The sequence below is a fragment of the Nicotiana sylvestris genome, chromosome 9 (assembly GCF_000393655.2).
Source record: "Nicotiana sylvestris chromosome 9, ASM39365v2, whole genome shotgun sequence".
NCBI lineage: Eukaryota > Viridiplantae > Streptophyta > Magnoliopsida > Solanales > Solanaceae > Nicotiana > Nicotiana sylvestris.
In genome coordinates this window covers 156,905,960-156,927,453 of record NC_091065.1, presented here as the reverse complement: position 1 = coordinate 156,927,453, position 21,494 = coordinate 156,905,960, and positions in this window count along the sequence as shown.

The following is a 21,494-nucleotide window of genomic DNA, read 5'->3' as shown; positions in this document are numbered from 1 at the left end:
AAAAAATAATTTTCAAAACTAAATGTAAGGCTCACGTGGTGATATAAGGAACTATTGTGATTGAAATTGTGAAATATGAATACGAGGCAGTATTTCGGTTGTGATTCTTGTTATGCACTTCATATTTAAATGAGTTATTGGTTGCATTGTTCTTGTTCTTTTATTCTTCCTTGTCTTACTATTTTTGTCTGTAATTGATTATTTGACTTTCTTATTAATCGTAATTGATTATTAAGGTTCTCATTAATTGTTCTTCTGCTTACAATTCTGTTATTAGTTTACGTTATTAAACTGCTTTGTTATCATTCATTTCTCTGTTTTCCATTACTTCCCATTATTATTTTTTTGTTTTGTTTATCTTGTCCTAGTAGGTGTCTTGACCTGGCCGCGTCAATAGTCTACTGAGGTTAGGCTTGATACCTATTGGGTACCATTGTGGTGTACTCATATTATGCTTCTACACATTTTTGTGCAGATCCAGGTACGTTGGCTTACGTTGGACGTTAGATATTAATTGACTAGCTGCTTTTGGAGACTTCAAGGTATGCTTGCTCGACGTCTGCAGGCCTCATATTCACCCTCTATTTTTAGACATTCTACTATTTATATTTTTTCCGAAATAGTATTGTATAACGAGACAATTAGTACATTTTTGTAAAGCTTATGACTCTGTTCAACCAGGTTTTGGGAGTTGTTGTCCGATGTACTGTTGAGTTGTATATGATAGTTTATATAGTCTAATTTGAAGTTTTATTATTATTTCTATTATTTCTCAATGTATGGTTGGGCTTACCTAATCCTATAGACTAGGTGCCATCACGACATCCTACGGTGAGAAATTGGGGTCGTGGCAAATTAAAATCAGAGCTATAGGTCGTTACGAGTCATAAGCAGGTTAGTAAAGTCTTCGAGAGGCGTATATACTTATCTTCGAGAGACTACGAAACTGTTAGGAAATTTTACTTCTTTGATTCCTTATCGTGTGAATTGGTTGACTTCAAAATCTGAATCTTTGACTTTCTATTCTCTCCCAGAGGGTGAGGACACGCATTGCTAGGTCCAAGGATCAGACACCTGCGCCCCCTGCTAGAGCCGCGAGAGGCTGGGGCCAGGGTAGAGACCGAGGAGGGGCACGTGGTGCAGCTAGAGCACCTGGCCCAAGCAGTGACCGAGGAGCCACCGATAGGTTGGGTTAAGGGACAGGCACCCAAGGCACCTATTTTCACCCTGCACTTCAGGAGACCCTATCACAGTTTTTGAGAATGTTCAGAACTCTAGCTCAAGCGAGGTTGATTCCACTTGCACCAGCCATATCTCAGGTCGGGGGAGGAGCTCAGACTCCCGTGGCCCGTACTCCAAAGATGCAGTTCCATGTTGATCAAGCCTCGGAGGTTATGTTATCACAACTTGTTGTTTTGGTTCCGCCCGAGGTTTAGGCAGTATCTGAGGAGGAGAAGCTAAGATTTGAGGATTCAAGAAGTATCATCCTCCTACTTATATTGGCCTAGCTATCGAGGATGCACATGGGTTTTAGAGAAGTGCCACCATATTCTTCGCACCATGGGTATTGTGGAGACGAGTGGAGTTTCTTTTGCTACATCCCAGCTATCAGGAGCAGTGTATCAGTGGTGGCGGGATTACGAGAAGGGTAACCCAGCCGATGTAGCTTCAGTCAAGTTGGACTCAGCTTTTCGAGTTGTTCTTGAGAGAAAGTTTGTTCCCCAGACCCTTCGGGATGCATGGCGCTCAGAGTTTCAGCAGCTACACCAGAGTACTATGATAGTGTGAGAATATACCATTAAATTCTGTAAGTTTTCTAGACATGCACCCATCTTGGTTTCTACAATCAGAGAGCGAGTCCGCCGATCCATCGAGGGGCTCAGTTATGGTACTAGATTCAGCATGGTTCGAGTGTTGGAGACAGATACTTCATACTAGCAGGTGGTAGAGATCACGTGGAGATTGGAGGGTATGTGGGGCCGTGAGAGAGAGGACAGGGGGGCCAAGAGGCTCGAGGTATATATTGGTGCCCGCACCCCAGCTGCGGCCCTTCATGGTAGGGGCTTTGTGAGCCGTCCAGTTCATTCAGCATTTCCAGCTTCTAGTGGTACTATGGTTATTCCGAGGTCTCAGGTTGCACATTTTACTCACCCACTATCTAGTGCACGTCTTGCATAGGGTGTGTTCAACGGCCAGACTAGCCGACCAGGCCAGGGTCAGTTTCAGCATTAACACCCACCGAGAGCTTGCTTTGATTGCAGTGACACCAGACATATGGTGAGGGATTTCCCTAGACTTATGAGGGCTGCACCTCCACAAAATACTCATGTTCCCCACATTCCGCCTGGTCCACAGGCTTCAGAGGCCATGGTTGTTGTTGCACTTGCACAAGCATGTGCACTTCAAACTAATTGGCCAAGGCCCGAACATCTATGGCTAGTGACCTCTCTACTGCCGGTAGATACCCAAACTGCTCATACTCTCCACCTTTCTACTTAAGGCATCAGTCATCCTGTTGGCCTTCTCGGTATGATACAGAATAGTGAGATCATAGTCATTATGCAACTCCAACCATCTCCGCTACCACAAGTTAAGATCTTTCTGCTTGAACAGATATTGTAGACTCTGGTGGTCGGTGTGGACCTCGCATGGGACAATGTACATTTAATGCCTCCAGAACTTCAATGCATGAACAATAACTGCTAATTCCAAGTGGTGCACCGGATAATTCTTCTCATGAAACTTCAGTTGCTAAGATGTATAGGCAATCACCCTACCGTCTTGCATCAACACCGGACTTTCTTGAGGTCTGCACCGGACCAATCTAGTGTACTTTGTGATTTTCCCGGACCATATTGGTCTTGAGGTTGTCAAACAATTGTAGTAGATGATCATGAGTAGTGACACCCCGATGTCGGGCTTTCTTTCCGCACTGTTATTTGTTTTGAACTCTATATAAAGGTTTATTGTTAAATAGATTTGATTTTATCCTAAGAATGGAAAATACTTATTGTTTTTTGGTTTGTGTCGGCTGGCCTAGTTCCATGATAGGAGCCATCATGACCAAGTTGGTTTTGGGGTCATGACATAACGTCCAACACGAGCCAACGTACCTGGATGTGCACAAAAATATGTAGAAGTGTAGTATGAGTACACCACAATGGTGGCCAGTAAGTATCAAGCCTAACCTCGGTAAACTATTGACGAGGCCAGGACAAGACACTTACTAGGACAAGATAAATAGAACAAAAATATAACAATGGGAAGTAATGGAAACAAATTTCCCTCTGCTTAAACAAATGTTGGAAATTATGGTGATTGGTGTAAACCTCACAGGACACCCCATAAAATAATGCCTCCAAATCTTGAGAGCATGAACTATCATGGCCAACTCCAAATCATGTACGAGGTAATTCTTCTAATGGGCTTCAGCTGACGTGAAGCATATGCAATAACTCGCACCTCCTACATAAATACACAACACAGGCCAACACGTAAAACGTTGCAATACATAGTATACATCCCTAAACCGAAGGGTAACACTAACACCGGTATTGTAGTCAATACGGTCTTGAGCATCTAAAGCTCGCCCCGTAATCATTGGACCATCTGAAGGGAGCACTCTTCTAGGTCAATCTAGTCAAAGGTGCTATAATAGACGAGAAGCCCTCCCCAAGCCAACAATAATAACCCGCTAACCTGAAGAAACTGCTAATCTCAGTCATCGTGGTAGGAAGAGGCTAATCTTGGACTGCCTCGATCTTCTTGGGATTCACCTTAATACCCTCACCTGATACAATATACCCCAAGAAAGCCACAAAGTCTAACCAGAACTCGCACTTGGAGAACTTAGCATATAGCTTTTGTTCCAGCAAGGTCTGAAGCACTAACCTCAAATGTTGCTCGTGCTCCTCCATACTACACGAGTAGATCAATATGTCATTAATGAAGACAATGACAAATGAGTCAAGAAACAGCCTGAACACCTGATTCATCAAATCCATAAACACCGCCCGGGCATTAGTCAAGCCGAAGGAAATCACTAGAAACTCATAATTCCCACATCTGCTCCGGAAAGCCGTCTTTGGAATATCTGAAGCACAAATCTTCAGGTGATGACGATCTCAAGTAGATCTTCAAGAATAACCTCGCACCCTGTAGCTGGTAAAAAAAATCGTCAATGCGCGGCAACCAGTACTTATTCTTGATGATGACTTTGTTCAACTGCGGTAATCAATAAACATCTGTATACTCTCATCATTCTTCTTCACAAATAACACTGATGTGCCCAAAGGCAACACACTTGGCCTAATGAACCCTTTCTCAAGCAACTCTTGAAGCTACTCTTTTAACTCCCTCACCTCCTATGGAGCCATGCAGTAAGGCAAAGTAGAGATTGGTTGGGTGCCTGGCACCAAATCAATGTCCAAATTGATATTCCAATTTGGCTGCATACCTGGTAGATCAACAAGAAATACATCAGAAAACTCTCGTACCACCGGCAGCGAATCTAATGCAGGAGTCTCTATAGTAGTATCCCGAACAAAGGCCAAATAGGCCAAACAACCCTTCTCGGCCATATGTCGAGCCTTCAAGAAAGAAATAACCCGACTAAAAGTACCAACAAATGAACCGCTCCACTCTAATCTTGGCAATTCACGCATCACCAAGGTAACAATCTTGGCATAGCAATCAAGAATGGCATAGTACAGAGACAACCACTCCATGCTCGGTATAACCTTGAAATAAACCATATCGAGTAATAGGAGATCCACTCTGGTCTTATAACTACAGAAAGTCACTCCCAAGGCTCACACGATACATCTAGATATGGATAAAATAGAGAAGAGACATAGGAATAAGTAGAACCTAGATCAAATAGTATCGGAGGCAACTTACTCTAGCTTGGCTAGGAAAGCATAGAATCTAGTGGAGCACCACCTAACTAGCCTCCACCTTTAGGGTAAACCCTAACCACCTGCCCTATGCCTCTAGCCACCAGCTGGCCGGTGTGGTATCTGGTGCGATAATCATAGGCCGATGGTCATCTGCACTACCTTGCCCTAAAGTCTGGGACAAAACCTCTTCACGTGGATAACCCACCCGCACTCAAAACAACCCCTCGGAGCATTGAACTGCTGACCCAAAGTCTGACTCTGATAGCTTGAATACCTACTAGAAGGACCCTGAATAGTTGGAGGATGGTAAGTACTCTATGGAATAACACTAAAGTAGGGTCGTGCTAGAGCACTCCGAGCAGGAGGTGGTGCTGAATCCATAGGCCTGCTAGGTTGGCCCCTCATGAACTGACCTTTTGCTTAGATGGGGCGCCATTGAATCCACCAGAATGCAAAGGCCCCATTGAATCCACCAGAATGCAGAGGCCACTTATCCCTCGGCACAAACTCCCCTTTGTGGTTGCGGTTGAGCTTGATCCTCCGAGCTATATCCATAACCTAACTAAAGGGAGTCCCTATCTCTGCCTCACGGGCCGTAAAAATCTGTATCTCTGGGTGCAGACCTGCGATGAACATCCGTACCCCCTCTGCGCCGGTGGGGAGTATAATGGCTGAATGGAAAGACAATTCAATGAATCTCGCCTCATAGTCGGTCACAGGTATATGACCATGATGGATTCACTCGAACTGACCCCGACGCTCCTCTCACTTTAAATGTTGTATGTACTTCTCCAAGAATAGATGGGTGAACTGATCCCAAGTCAAGGGAGGTGAACCTGCTGGCCTACTAAGGAGGTACGCATGCCACTATCTGCGGGCCTTGCCCTCAAGCTGAAAGGTGGTGAAGTCCACCCCGTTAGACTCTAATATCCCCATATGTTACATAGCCTCTCCTTGTACTGGTCAATGAAAACTTGCGGGTCCTCTGACTGATCACCCCCAAAGAGAGGAGGACGAAGCCTAGTCCATCTTTCCAACTGCTTTTGCTGCTCAATAGTCGCGAATGGTCTAGGCTCTGGTATAGCTGATGCAACTAGCTGGACCTCGCCCGCAGGTAGCTTACCTGAGTCTGATAAATGGCAGCAACATGCCCTAGAGCCTGAGCGGTAGGGTCTGTGATTCCCCTCCAGCATGCGATGTGGCTGGGTCCGTTGGAAATAAACCAGCCTACATCATAGAGTCCATGAACCGTAGCATAAAGTCCATGACCTTCTGAAATCCTGGTGCGATCATGAAATCTTCCTGGGCCAACTCAGTTGTAGGTACCTCATCCTGCTCCTCAATAACAGATCCTCCACTGGATCCACTAATGGTACAATGAGAGCAAATCTAGGACATCGTCATCTTCTAATGGGAGCTGGAGCTTTTCCTCGACCTCTGCCTCAACCTCTAACAATGGGAGAAGCAGCTCCTCTACCGCCGGGTACACCTGTTGCACGCGTTCTCACCATCTGTGAGAGAATAATAGAAAGATATTTAGCACAATATCAACTGCACGATAAGAGATGAAGAAAGAGAGCTTTCCTAAAAGCCTATGGCTTCTCGAAGATAAGTATGGACGTTTCTGCACCGATACACAAGACTCTACTAGGTCTGCTCATGACTCGTGAGACCTATGTGAACCTAAAGATCTGATACCAAACTGTCACGTACCAAATTATATAGTATGTCGTAATGGTGCCTAACGCCGCTATTAGGTAAGCTCACATATGACCTTCCAATTTATTTATCCTTTTTTAAGTTTTAAAAATAGAAGTTTCCTTTTTAAAACCCCAAAATCAGTAAGATTTCATGAGACTGTACAAAACTTTTTCTCAAAAATATCAAGCGTGAGAAATACATAAACCATAGTGATAGTGATAATAAGTACAATAGTACATAAGCGCCAGAAGGCCACAAAACCCGATGTCATAAGTGCATGAGCAATCTAGAGAATATACAAAACTAATACAACTACTATCTGAAGTATAATAGACAGAAATAGTAAACAAGGTAGAGGGAGACTCTGGTGCTGCAGATCAAAACAAGGCAATCAGCTCACCACTAGGTCTCTGTAAAAGTGCGGCTACGTGCCCATATGCCAATGGTAGTACCTGTCTTAGTACCTGCACTGAAGTGTAGCATGAGTACATAGAAGAATGTGTACCCAGTAAGTATCTAGTCTAACCTCAAAGAAGTAGTGACGAGGGGTCGACTTGACACTTACTAGTGGCCAAACATTAATAAAATGCATAAAGTTGACATGGAGGATGTACAAAAAGTAGCAACGAAATAATAAAATAATAATAGTAAATTTCCGACATGAATCTTTATCAAATTACTAAATATGTCATAACCGGCCTTTAAGGCACTAACTCAATTGTCACCAAACCAAATCCAATCTCAAGTATTAAGCACAAGTCTGCCAAGGCGAACGGCCCAATCCCCTAGGAAGATGGCACACAATACTGCTAAGGCGAACAACCCGATCCCATAAGAGTAGTGGTACACAGTACCGCCAAGGCGAACAGCCCAATCTCATAAGAATAGTGTAGCTATACTGCCGAGGCGAATGGCCCGATCTCATACGAGTAATTTACAACACTGCCGAGGTGAATGGCCCGATTCCATAAGAGTAGATAAATTACCTCGCTCGCGTAAATACATGGGAGTCGAGAAGATATAGATCTATGGTTCATCAAGTAATTCTCATTTTTCCACGATATGAGGTTAAGTTAATATTTTATTCTAACTTCAATCCCAGTCATAAATTAAGGAAATCAAATACGTAGGATAAATATAAATAGCACAACTAAGTCATGATGTGAATCTAAGTCTACCCAGACATAACATGAATATAGCTACATATTCATATTCTTATAACTTTTAATGCCAGTCATAAATTAAGGAAATTAAATATGTAGGATAGATATAAATAGCACAACTAAGTCATGATGTGAATCTAAAGTCTACCCGGACATAACATGAATATAGCTACGAATGGACTATCGGCACCTCGTGCGTACGTAGCTCCATACAAAAAGTAGCACACAAATATCAATGCACATAAGGGGATAAATTTCCTCTCACAAGGTTAGGCAAGTTTTTGATATTTATTCTATGAAATAAATTTTCCACCTATAAATAGTGGTGTTTCTTCCTTTTGTTGTAGATGGAAAATATGATAGTGTGTATGAAAAAAGTGAACTTGGTGTAGTGAAAAAGAGCGTTAAGAGAGGAGAAAATTTAAGTCTCGAACTTATTTTCTACAAAAGAGAATATTATTTATTGAAGGAAGATATTCGTTTTAGTGGAGCTTTGGACTCAACAACTTGTCCTAAGTTTGTTCGAGTCATATGACATTGCCAAGTTGTTGTATCCTGAAGGGGACAGGTCAAGCTTATTATTGCTGGACCGGTGAAGATGCTATCCCAGTGGGTTTGAATCTCCCTAAAGAGAGCTAGATATCCGCGTCTCAGTCTGAAAAATATTTTTTTTTATTTTCTTCATTTTATTTTTCAATTGTAATTTCACCAACATCTAGTTAATAGTTGAAAATTTGTGTTCTTTTGTTATGGTTTAATTTTTTCTGTTTATACCCGATGTTATTTTTTGTTCAACTCCCAACGCTCGGGGAAATTCTATCCTGTGATGAACGGATTAAAATTTTACTGTTAACGGCTTATCGGTTTAGGGACGGATTATTCAATTTTCTTATCGGATAAACCATTAACCCGTTAAGAATTTTTATATTTATACATTTTTATCCATATGTATATTAATTCCCAGTATAATCATCACCAAAATGTATGCATAAAGCGGAAGCTATAGAAAGCCAAGAAGTGTGCAATACTTTACCTTGGATACAGTAAGGGTGGGGCTTCATTGTTCTTTTAGGATGTCTAGACAAATACTACCATTACGGTTGATGTTTGGGTGGAATACTTTGGTTTCGAAGGCAACCGACAAAATGCACAAGACAAAATAAAGTAATGTAGAAAATCTAATCACTGGAACCAGGTGCTTTAAGACAACTAAAGAATGGCGAAATGCGCAAGTAAATTGGCTTTTTGCTGGTATTTACCAGTAACACGAAGGACCAAAATAGGCCTCTGTAATACAGATTGAAATAGGCCGATAAATCTCTCGATAATAACTAAACCGATACCAACTCGCCCAATAAATTATTGGGTGGATAGCAGATTAGTACATTTAAAAGCCAATAACCAAACATGCCAACATATCCCATAACATCATTCAAACTTGTTCCAACCTTTGGGATACTCAAACAACATCAAAAGATCAAATCATCATCGGATTCAAGCCTATAAATTCCAAAAACTCCCAAATTCTGAATTCGATCAAAAAGTCTATCAAACCTCGTCCGAATGACAAGAAATTTTGCACACACATCACAAATGATACAACAGATCTACTATGATTTCCAGAATTCTATTTCGACCCCGATATCAAAATTTTCACTACCAACCAGAAAATGCAAAATTTTCAATTTCTTTAATTCAAGCCTAAACCTTCCACGGACCTCCAAAATACATTCCGACCACTCTCCTAAGAACCAAATCACCTAACATAGCTAACCAGATCATAAAAATTCCAATTCGGGATCATATACTAACAAGTCAAAACCTGGTCAAACCTTTCAAATATTAAGCTTCAAATTGAGAACTGTTCTTCCAATTTCATTCCAATTACCCTGAAAATCAAAACCAACGATTTACATAAGTCATAATAGATCACATGGGGCTAGTCATACCCGAGAACTGGCGAGCGAAGTGAAATTGCTCAAAACGACCGATTGGGTCGTTACATCCTCCCCTACTTAAATATACATTCATCCTCGAACGTGCCTCTAAGCACGTGATTTTTGCCCTATGAGAACTACTCCCAAAAATTCAAAATAAAATGGTTTTGTGTTGTTTGTGATTTACTTGTATTTTGTCTGTGCATGTTTATTTCTACTCTAATTAAGAAAAATACAAAAATATGTGTTGCATGCGCATTTAGGATTTAATTTTACAATTTAGGAATTAATTAAACAATCAAGTTTGTTTTACAAAATGGAAAAATCACAAAAATATGAATTTTTGGTAGCTTTGTCATTTTTATTGTTTAATTGTGTGATTTTTATTTTAATCAATATTTGATCTTGTGTGTTAATTGTTGTTAAGGGTTAATTAATATTTTTTTAAAATATTCTTGGTTTTACAATTTAATTTATGAATTTTGGGTTTTTAGGAATTAAAGAAAGTAAAAGGGAAAAGAAGAAACAAGACAAGAAAGGGTAAAAATTCGGACTGGGCCAGTTTAAAAGGGAAAAGTTCAGGCCCAAATGTCACCCCCTTACAGCCCAGTCCAAATACCCTTTTACCTGGTCCAATCCAACCAGCCTTGGAGACGGGTGAAACGACGTCTTTCGGGCATGAAGAATCTGGGTCGTTGATCTCACTCGATCGAGCAGTCCAGTCCGTCTCCAGATATATCTAAACGACGTCGTATATAACCAATAGATCCAAGCCATTGATTGATTTTGATCGAACGGACCAGATAACCCCTTTCATAACCCGTTTTTGACCCATTCTCTATACCCGTTTTAACCCGACCCCAACACTAAACCAAACGACACCGTATTTGATTAGCTCCTTGATCCTAGCCGTTGATCTTAATTGATCTAATGGCTGGGATTAAATCCCTCACATCATATATATTCCTAAATCCTACCCAGCCCCCCCCCCAAACCAAACCCCACCCTCCCTCATCTCTAACAGCTCATAGACGAGCTCGTCTCTAACAACTTTCCCCCATCGTGCTCCTCCCACCGGAAATCGCCTCACGGCGGTTCCGGTGGTACAATGACCCACATCTTCACACCCCTGAACCACCACGCCCTCCTCTTTCCAAATCCACCCTCCGTTGTCCTCGAATCATCATCGTCTGCTTTGAATATCAGATCGAAGAATCAGTCTAGAACCCTAGTTCGTCCAATGACCCCCAAATTAACACCCCTAGAACATCTAACCACCCCCAATCCAAATCTAGTTCCCGTTTGCTTCGAATCATCCTCAAACTTCTCAAATCTTCATTTGAAGATTCGAGCAAAACCTGGATCTACCCCAATCCGCCCTGAACTCACACACTGGCACCCCCTGACCTCCCTCATGCCCAAAACACACATGGTTCAGTTCGAATCTTGCTAGAACCATTCGAACCTCAAAATCGAACCAAGAACCCTATAAAGACCAAACCTGGGTTTTATCCAAAATTAAAGGAATTTGGGCATCTAATCGACCTTAGTCGAAGTGTTCTCCATTGAGAACACTCGATTAAGGTCCGTTCGACCTCAAAAAGCTCGAGTTAAGAGTTCGACCTGGGTTCGTCTAGTTTCTGTTTTGTTAAGGTATTTTTTCTCCTTTCTTTCTTGTTCTATTTTTGTTACGGATAATTTGTTTTAGTTTAATTATAATCCAGTTTTTGTTCACTGCTTCTTCTTCTTCTTCTCCGATCAGACCTTTTTATTTGGTCGAGTCTGCTTCTGTTCATGGTCGAATATATGTTATAAGCCATGTAATTTGTTAGTTTATAAGTTCCTTGTATTTGTCAATACCACTCGAATCACTGGTTGGTCTGTTTATTCTGATTGTTTGTTGTTAACTGCTAAATGTTATAGCCTGTGTAATAAATTGAATAAGCGTCTTCGATTAGTCCGGTAGGTTTGAGTGTTATTTTAACATGATAGTAGTTTAATTTTGGTTTTGATTTCATGGTTCATTCTAGTCTGTTTCCCCTCCTGCTTCGTTTCTGTCCTAAATGTTGTGTTGAAATGAGCCTGTTGGTATAGTTGAACTTAGAATTGAGCCTGTGGGTATATTTAGTTCGTCACATTATTTTGAATTGCTTGGTCATTTGAAATGTTTTGAATTACTTGGTCAGTCGAACTGCTTCGTCACAACTGTTATTTTGGTTGTCACCTGAACCTGTTGTGTCATGCCCTGTAAGGGTGTTCTGAGTCATTAAAAGTCTTGGCCTTTATTTTGTTGCTATTTGATTCAAGCTTAAGCAATTGATGAATCGAATCCTACTGTTTACGGTCTGAAATGAATCTGACATTGGTTTGAATTCAGTGTTGGTATGATAATGTCAACTAGATAGTAGCGAGTCATAAGGTTGCATTCAGAACTTAGGAGAATTGGTTATAGCTGCAATTTCAGGGACTCTAGGAGGGTATTTTGGGATTTAAAAGGTTTAAAAAAGGTTTAAGTTGAATGGTCTGACAGCAGGGTACTAAAGTACCAATAAACTAATAAATTGTTTAGTAATAGTGGGAAACAAGGCTTAATGGCATAGGATGTTGATTAAATAAGTTAAGTCACCCATAACCTTTGATTAAAACAAAAGAACAAGACTTAGTAGTGGCTATCAGGGAATATCATAGGCAAAAATACTCTCTTAATTAGCTTGAGTACTCCTAAGAGCTGTCAGGGTCAGGGTTTGGTTATAAATAGAGTCATTTAAGACAGATTTAGGGTGATGATCCTAAAAAATCGGAAGAGAGACCTGGAGGGAGGAAAAGTGAATCTGAGAAGAATATTTTTGATTCTTGAATCAGTTCTGAGAGAGAGTTTAAAAGAAAGGTCTATTGATTCTGTTTCTGAATTTATCCAAGCTCAGTTTGTTCTGTTTAGGTGTTGATTGTTGCGGTGTGGTCTTACAAATCTGTTCGTTGTTTGGGTTTGAGTGTGTTTCTGATTCAGAACTGGTACTGTTGTTGTACTGCTGTTGTAATTGTTGTTGCGTTATTGTTGCTGACTGTTCTTTCTCCTCTTCCTGTGTTGCATTTCTCCAGGTACACATTTGAACTTGTTTTGGTGTAATTTCTCCGGTGGAATGAAAAGGCAGTTGTTGTTTGACATTCATTAAAGTTTTACTGTTTTTAGTTTACTATGATACAGTTAGATTTAAGATTTATATGATAAGTTTGTGCATTAACGCGCCTGTAGGGACTAGTTGGGTCATTAACATGCTATGTACTGTTTTGTAACTTGTGGACAATGGGTACCTGCATAATTAGGATTGTTGTTTAATCAATTTGAGCGGTTTTGAATAGTGATGGACTGTTAACTCTAATATGTAACTCACTTCTGATGGAATCAAGTCCAAAGTGTCAAATAGTCATTGTTCGGGTTAATTGCTCGCCACACTAAAAATCAAAGGCAAATTGCAGCAAATAAGTGCATATTCACGTTAGTCCAGGTCACATATGTTTAGTTTCGAATTGAAAATTATCCATGACTCCGTGTGTGATTTAAATCATTATTGGATAAGTGATTTGTTGGAGTGAGTTATAGGTAATACCATTTCTACTCTAATAGGGATGAGGAAACAATTGTGAGTTATGCAATTTCGGATCTTTAACGCACATTAATTAACTAGGACTGCTTGCATTTTAGAGACGAATTAAGTAGAAAATTATAGATTGTTTTAGGATGGACCTTTAAAATAATAAAATAAAGATGAGCTTCGCCTAATAAAAATGCATAAAATGTGGGGCCCTCATTGAGATGTATATATTCAAGTCCTTAGATTTCGGGGACGGACCGTCTAATGAATTTCACGGCTTTCCTCAAAATGATAACGCGCTAGTCACTTTAAGCGCGCTTTTAATAAATTACTTTCTTAAACTCGGGTGTACATTTATGTGACCCAAATCCAAATCTCAACGGAGTCAAAATGTGTCAATAACCATAGGTACATTGATGTGACATGGTTCGAGACGTGTTTTCACGACGTTGCAGTTCTCTCTTAAAATAAAAACAATAAAAACGGGAAGGAGTTAAAATTGGCACACAGGTCCAACATGTATAAAATCAGATAAATAAGCCGAATATGACATTTGAGCGACCGTGCTAGAACCACGGAACTCGGGAATGCCTAACACCTTCTCCCGGGTTAATAGAATTCCTTATCTGAATTTCTGGTTCGCGGACTATAATACAGAATCATTTCTTTTCCTCGATTCGGGATTCAACCGGTGACTTGGGACACTATAAATCTCCCAAGTGGCGACTCTGAGTTAAATAATAAATCCCGTTTCGATTGTCCTTTAATTGGAAAAACTCCCTCTGCGCCCTTACCGGTATAGGTAAAAAGGAGGTGTGACAGCTCTGGCGACTCCGCTAGGGAGATAACCCAGAATCTCTGGTTCAGGGTTCAAAATTCGAGCTTAGATAAATTATTATATTTGGCTTTATCTGATTTTGTTACATGTTTGGGCCTAATGTGCTAAATGCTACTTTTACCACTTTGATATTATCTGAACTGTATATAAACTGTGCCGAAACCCTTCTATTCTTACCTCCGGGGATGTGCTTGCTGGTTGAGACTCCCTATTCTGTTAGTGTCATACCTGAAATAAGAAAGAGGCCGGACAAGTTACTAAGCTGGATGGCCTTTTGGTACCCGGTACGTAGCCCCCTCCTCGACTCGAGTTGCCCGCTCGGGTACACAGTCTAGAACAAATACCCAAGTTATGAACCTAGAATAACTCAGCTTCATGCCGGATCCCTAGTAGGAACGTTTGTTTGCATCACGTGCATTTGACTTTGGAGGCTCAACACAGGGGTTGGGTTTGTCTAGGACAGGTGTACCAAAAAATGGAAATGACCATCCTGATGCATCTTACTTGCTACATGTGCATTTATTTGCTTCGGACTTGCATGCTGACCGACTTTTTGAGGAAAGCGAAATAGCAATATGAGGGTTAAGGAGAGTTAATCGCCTGTTTTTGAAAAAAAAACAATGTCCAAATAGTGTCAAAACTCTGCCGAATTTTTTTTGAGAAAATGGAAAAAAAAAAGAAAAAAGAAAAAATATAAGTTTTATTTGCCAATGAAAAGAGTCTTGTTTTCAAAAGAAGTTTGTTTTATCTACCCGAACTACACCGGTTTGATTCTCACATGGTGCGGGATACGTAGGCAATCCTCATCGGGTCCAACCTCCCCTTTACAAAAATGTCAAAATTTTAGTTTTCGTCATAAATAAGTCGGGTAACGCCGTTTTTGTCAAAATAGCCGAATGTTCCCAAAAGGGACGCCGGAAGACTGACTTTGCATAAACGGTCACTCATAGTCATTTTTGGGATTTTTGACCGGTTGACTCACCCAGCATTAAATCTTCGTTCTCAAAGTGCTGAAAAGCCGTGTGCGGAGCCGGATCTCTCTTTTAATCTGTGAAAAATTAAAAAATAGCCAATTGGTTTGAGTCAAATAAATTTTATTTTTTTGCTCAAATCACCTTAATAAATGTGCAGGATGAGCCCAATGCAAAATGAACCTTTTTCAATAATGACTAAAATCCCTTTCAAGTTGCGACTATGGTGGGATGATTTAGGTGGTGAAGGGCAAGATGAGGTCAAGAAATATCTAAAAGGTCTTACAGGTTTATTGGAAATCCAACCTCGGGGGGATATCATAAGAGCTTTGGTCACCTGCTGGGACCCGGCACACAATGTCTTCCACTTCTCCGATTTCGAACTCACTCCGATTTTGGAGGAAATAGCCGGGTACATCGGAAATGCTGAAGCTCCGTTGAGGCAAAAATACCTGGTTGCTCCAAGAGCTGCCACTGTGCATCGGTTTTTAAATTCGTTAAAGATACCCCGGATGGTCCATAAACCAGATTTGGCCGCAGGTTTTTGTAATCCACGCTTCATATACGACAGATACGGTCATGTCGGAGGATTCAACAACCCGGGTAACAAGTTATGCAGCAAAAGTAACCGTCAGAAATGGGACGAGCATAGATGAGCAGCTTTTATGATAACCTTTTTGGGCCTTTTCGTATTTCCAAGGAAAGACGGAAACATTGATCTGAAAATAGCCGGGGTCGTCAGTACCTTGCTCACTCAAGATAAAAGCACTCTTGCGCCTATGATAGTATCTGATATCTTCCGAGTTCTCACAGCCTGCAAAGCCAGAGGGAACTTTTTCGAGGGGTGTAACTTGTTGCTACAAATATGGATGACTGAGCATCTCTGCCACCGTTCCTAGTTCTTGAGTTATGGTTCCTCGAAGAAAACTTGCATAGAAGAGTTCTACACAAGAATCAAGGGGGTCAGTCTGCCCGAGGGAGTTACGGCGTGGACATCATTCTTTCGGACCCTCACCGCCAGCCAAATACAGTGGACACTAGGATGGTTGCCTGTGGATGAAATCATATATATGCTAGCCACTGGACCCCATTTCCTTTTGATAGGACTCCAGAGTATTCAGCCCTATGCCCCGTATCGAGTCTTGAGAAAGTTGGGGAGATTCCAAATAGTTCCGAAAGATGAAGATCTTAGTGGCAAAGTAGTCGAGATCGGGCCCAACGGATAGTTTCCTGAAGCAGCGGTCCGACAAATTTGGAGCGAGTGTCAATACTTAACAGCCAATACATGTGTACGCGATCGATCCAAGGGTGAAGTTTATTCGGGATACCTTGCTTGGTTTAGGAAAGAAATCGAGTTTGGGAGACCGGCCAAAAGGCCCCATCTCCAGGAGTTCGTCTAGGCGTCGCAAGAAGAGAGTTGGCTAAAGAAGAGAGTTGCAGGGCAGAAATAGGCAAGCTGAGGCAACAGATTAGAGACCTGGAATTTGAAAATAGTTTGCAAGTTGATGCCGATCGGGGAGAAAAGAGCAAATTGGCCCATGAAAATGAGGCGCTACAAGCCCAAATCCGATAAATGCGGAGAGATGCTGACAAACAACAAAGGAGTCGGTCGGATGAGCGGTTAATAAAAGGATTGGAAAAGGAAATCGGTGAGTGCCGGGATGATTTAAAGAAATCTGAGGATACCATAGCACAACTCCAGGCACAATGGGAAAAAAGAACGAAAGAGCGCACACAGTACTTACAACAAGCGAGGAAATATTATGGAAAGACCATTGCCAGTCTAAAAAGGAAGGTGACCACCCTAGAGAGCGAGACGGCTAAACAAGCCAAGGCTTTTGAAACTGAGAGTAAACACTGCTATAATCTGATGGCCTCATTGGAAGATGAAATACAACAGTTACGGAAACAACATCTGCATGATTCTCGGGTTTTGAAGGCTAGAGGGGATCAGATAGAACGCCTACTCCTAGGGAAAGACCGAACCAGGAACAATATTCTGATTATTGCTCGTTCTATTACTAGGAAATGTCGGGAGTGTTAAAACATGACCCGTACTACCTTCTTCTCGGCAGTGATGATATTTGTGAAGCACATCATGTATGAATTGGAACAACTGGAAAGGAAGCTTACACCTAAACCCGCGGCGAGGCCGAATGACACCCCGCGGGCACCCAAATTTAAAGCTTTAATGTGTTCATAGTTTGAATCTGCATTTTCTTTTTCTTGGAGTCTGTCTTTATTTCGCATCAGAGTATGTCAGTAGTTATTGAGTTCGTACTTGGTTTGGTTTCGAGTCTGTTATTTTCCTTTCCAAAAAAGCGTTTGGTTTGTAATAGAATGTTTATTAGTGAAAAATCGAAAATTTCCAAAATTACTTTTTATTTTTCGCACTTATTGGGCAAAACTACGCCCGGTCTGATTCATGTGGGGAAATGATACGTAGGCAATCCACATAAGATTCGACCACCACTAAAAAGAAAAAGAGGAAAAGGCAAAGTGAATAAAAGAAAGGAAAAGAAAGAAATAAAAAGAGAGATAAAGAAAGCTTCAGAAACACTCAAACGAGGCACAAACAAAGTAAGCGGGAATGACGCATGCGGTCGAAGCAAAGACATGTTAGAAATGGTTAAACTGCCTAGTAACATTGCATCCTCCAACGTGAAATTGCAATATGTGTTAAACTCTAACGCTAACAAGTTTGTTATTTATACCAGAGGTTTCGAACCAGTTAGTTTGTTAGAACGTTCTGGTAGATTACCATTAACAAACAAGATCCAAAGGGCCCGTACTAAAAAGCATGACTAGTTCAAACCAAAGTGTCGAGGATGAAAGGACGGAGAATCAAGTGCTGAAGGAGGAAATGGATAAGATGAGACAGGAGATGAAAGAAATGCAGTTGGCTTTAGCTAGGGTACAAAAAGTGCCTAACCCTCCCGTTATTCCCACTCTCCTACCAGGACACACGCCAGAATACCCTCCCCCGGCCCTTCGACAAGCTTCCCCAGTCACCAATACTATCAGGGAAGAAATGCCTATGATCCCCAAGCTTCACAACCCAATCAGAACCCTCCTCCACCAAATGTTCCTGTTTTCGTGGCACCCCCACCAGCCACGCTGCAAAGATCGTCCAGCGAGTCGTTGTTTCAGGCTCATGATAACCAATATTACCCCACTGAACCAACCTTCAAAGCACCCGAGCCTCATACTTATAATACTCACTTCGAGATCCCGGTAGAGACTGAAAAGCCGGCTAAGAGCCTAGAGCAAGACGAAGTGCTTCGAAAGTTTAAAAGCCTGGAGCAGTCCTTCAGGAATATCCATGGGTTAGGCAACCAAGTCAGTGTAGCCTACAAAGATCTGTGCCCATTCCCCGACATTCAATTGCCGGCAGGGTTCAAGATGCCAAAGTTTGATCTATACGAGGGGCACGGTGATCCAATGGCACATCTGCGAGGTTTTTGCGGCAAGATGAAAGGAGCAGGTGGTAAAGATGAGCTGCTAATAGCTTACTTTGGTCAAAGTCAAAGTGGGTCTGCACTGGAATGGTACACAAGACAGGATCCGAGCAGGTGGTACACCTGGGACGATCTAGCACAAGCATTCGCAGGTCACTTCCAGTACAACATTGAGATCGTCCCTGACCGTCTCATATTGCTGAAACTTGAGAAGAATCCGGGAGAGAGCTTTAGAGAATTTGGGTTCCGATGGAGAGAATATGCAGCAAGAGTTGATCCTCCGATGAGAGAGGGGGAAATGGTGGACTACTTTCTGCAGACTCTAGAGCCAACTTACTTTGGTCACTTGGTGACGTCAGTTGGCAAATCTTTCAACGAAGTAGTAAAAATGGGCGGTATGATTGAAGAAGGACTTAAGTCCAACAAAATCCTGAGCTATTTAGCGATTAAAGCAACCACTCAGGCCATCCAGAGTGGCACGGGAGGTGCGCTCGGAAAGAAGAAAAGGGAAGATGTCGCAACAGTCGAGGCAGGTACTTGGTCCAGATCCAGAGGTCCCCCCCCACTACCAACCTAGACCCCATCACTCAAATTACCCACACATTCCATACGGTCCTCCACAGCCCTACTACCCACCACAAGAGCCACATTTCTCTGTCCATCATGCCCAAACTTACACCCAGCCCCCGGCTCGCCCGCAATGGCGTGCGCTGGCTCCCCAAAATACATATCCACCTCCACAAAATACATATCCACCTCCACAAAACACATATCCACCACCAAGGGCCTACAGGAATCCTTCAGGACCAGGTTTCCGTGGGAATCAGACTTTCAGGAACGAAAGGGTGCAGAGGCCGAGAACATTCACTCCGTTGGAAGAAACCTATACTACTCTGTTCCACAAATTGAGGCAGTTAGGCCTATTAAGTCCTGTGGAGCCCAAATTGTCAAATCCCCTTCCCAAAAATCTGGACCACTCGGTAAGCTATGAATATTGTTCGGGGGCTCCCGGGCATGATACTGAGAAGTGTTGGAAGTTGAAGACTTTCGTACAAGATCTCATTGACACAAATAGGATCGAGGTCCAGGATCCAGAGGCACCTAACATCAATCAGAACCCATTGCCGGCACACCATGAAGCCCACATGATCAAACTAGTGCATGAAGGAGGGAAGCTCAAGAAGCCCTCACAAACGGTAATGATGATCTGTGCCAGTCCGAAAGAAAAGTTGATTAGTGGAAAAGTGGTAGTACAGCCGGAAAGGGTAGAAGGCAAGCCAGTGGTGGTGATAGGGAAGAGTTCGTCTGATGTTGCCAAGGATCCAGAGCCGGTCAAAGTAACGGTGCAAGGGATATCAAGCAAGCCAGTAGCCGTGAAGGGGGCATGTATAGGACCAGTTGTTAACAGGCCAGTAATGCAGTTGCCGATAATCAGCGAGAAAGTTGTGCCATGGAGCTACAATCAAGTAATGGTAATGCACAGGGGGAAGGAAGTTGTGGAAGAAATATGTGAGGCACAGGGGTTAACTCGTTCGGGAAGGTGTTTTGCTCTCGCAAAGTTAAGAAGGGCCAATCCGGTAGCGACAAAGAATCCAGTTACCGAGGAAGAGGCGGAAATATTTTTAAAGAAAATGAAGGCGCAAGATTACTCCATTGTGGAGTAGTTGAGGAAGACCCCGGCACAGATCTTATTGTTATCATTGTTGATCCATTCAGACGAGAACCGCCGGGTATTGATGAAAATTCTGAATGAAGCCCATGTCCCGAATAAGATTTCTGTGAACCATCTGGAGAAAATAGCGAACAAGATTTTCGAGGTCAACAGGGTCACTTTTTCAGAAGATGAGTTACCCGTGGAGGGTACAGAACATAATAGAGCCCTTTATTTGACTATGAAGTGTGAAGACTCGGTAGTCACTCGAGTACTAATTGATAATGGGTCCAGTGCCAATATATGTCCTTTGGCCACATTGAACAAACTGAAGGTCGATGGTGACAAGATTCACAAGAACAACATCTATGTTCGAGGGTTTGATGGTGGTGGTACAGACACAGTGGGTGACATCATACTTGAATTAATAATTAGTCCAGTCGAGTTCACCATGGAGTTTCAAGAGTTAGACGTGGCAGTGTCTATAATCTTCTGCTGGGGTGACCCTGGATCCACGCCGCCAAAGCAGTGCCTTCTACATTACATCAAATGGTCAAATTCGAGTGGGATAGACAAGAGATCATAGTACATGGGGAAGACAATGCAAGCGGCTTAAGTGATGCCATCGTGCCCTTTATAGAGACTGATGATGATAAGGGACCATGGGTTTACCAGTTTTTCGATACGGTTTTAGTGGATAAAATTTCTAAAGGCGAGGACCTTCCACTTCCTAGGATCGCAGCTACGACTGTCATGGTAGCCTCGGAGATGTTGAAGAACGGGTTTGTGCCAGGCAAAGGTTTAGGGGTTGATCTTCAGGGTATTATTCAGCCGGTTTCTTTGTCCAAAAATCTGGACACTTTTGGGTTGGAGTTCAAGCCTACAGCAGCGGATATGAGTCGGGCCCGCAAATTGAAGAAAAGAGTCTAGGTCCTTCCTAAGCCAATCCCGCACCTATCCAGATCATTCGTCAGAGCAGGTATCAGAAATTTGTCGGTCCCGAAAGTTCTCGGACCACTGATTGGGCCAGATGGAGATTTGAATGAGGGCTTTGAAAGGTTGTTCGCAGATGTCAATATGATAGAAGCTGGATTAGGTTCCAGTAGGTTAGTTGTACAGTTTGTGGGGCCTAGGACAAATATCAACAATTGGATGGCCACTCCCCTTCCTACCCGGAGGGAGTCTTGGTAGTACGCTCTGATTTTCCTTTCTTGTTTTTGGATTATTCCAGGATTGTAATCCAGTTTTGTTTTGTATTTGGCAAAGTGTGAAACTCTGTTATCC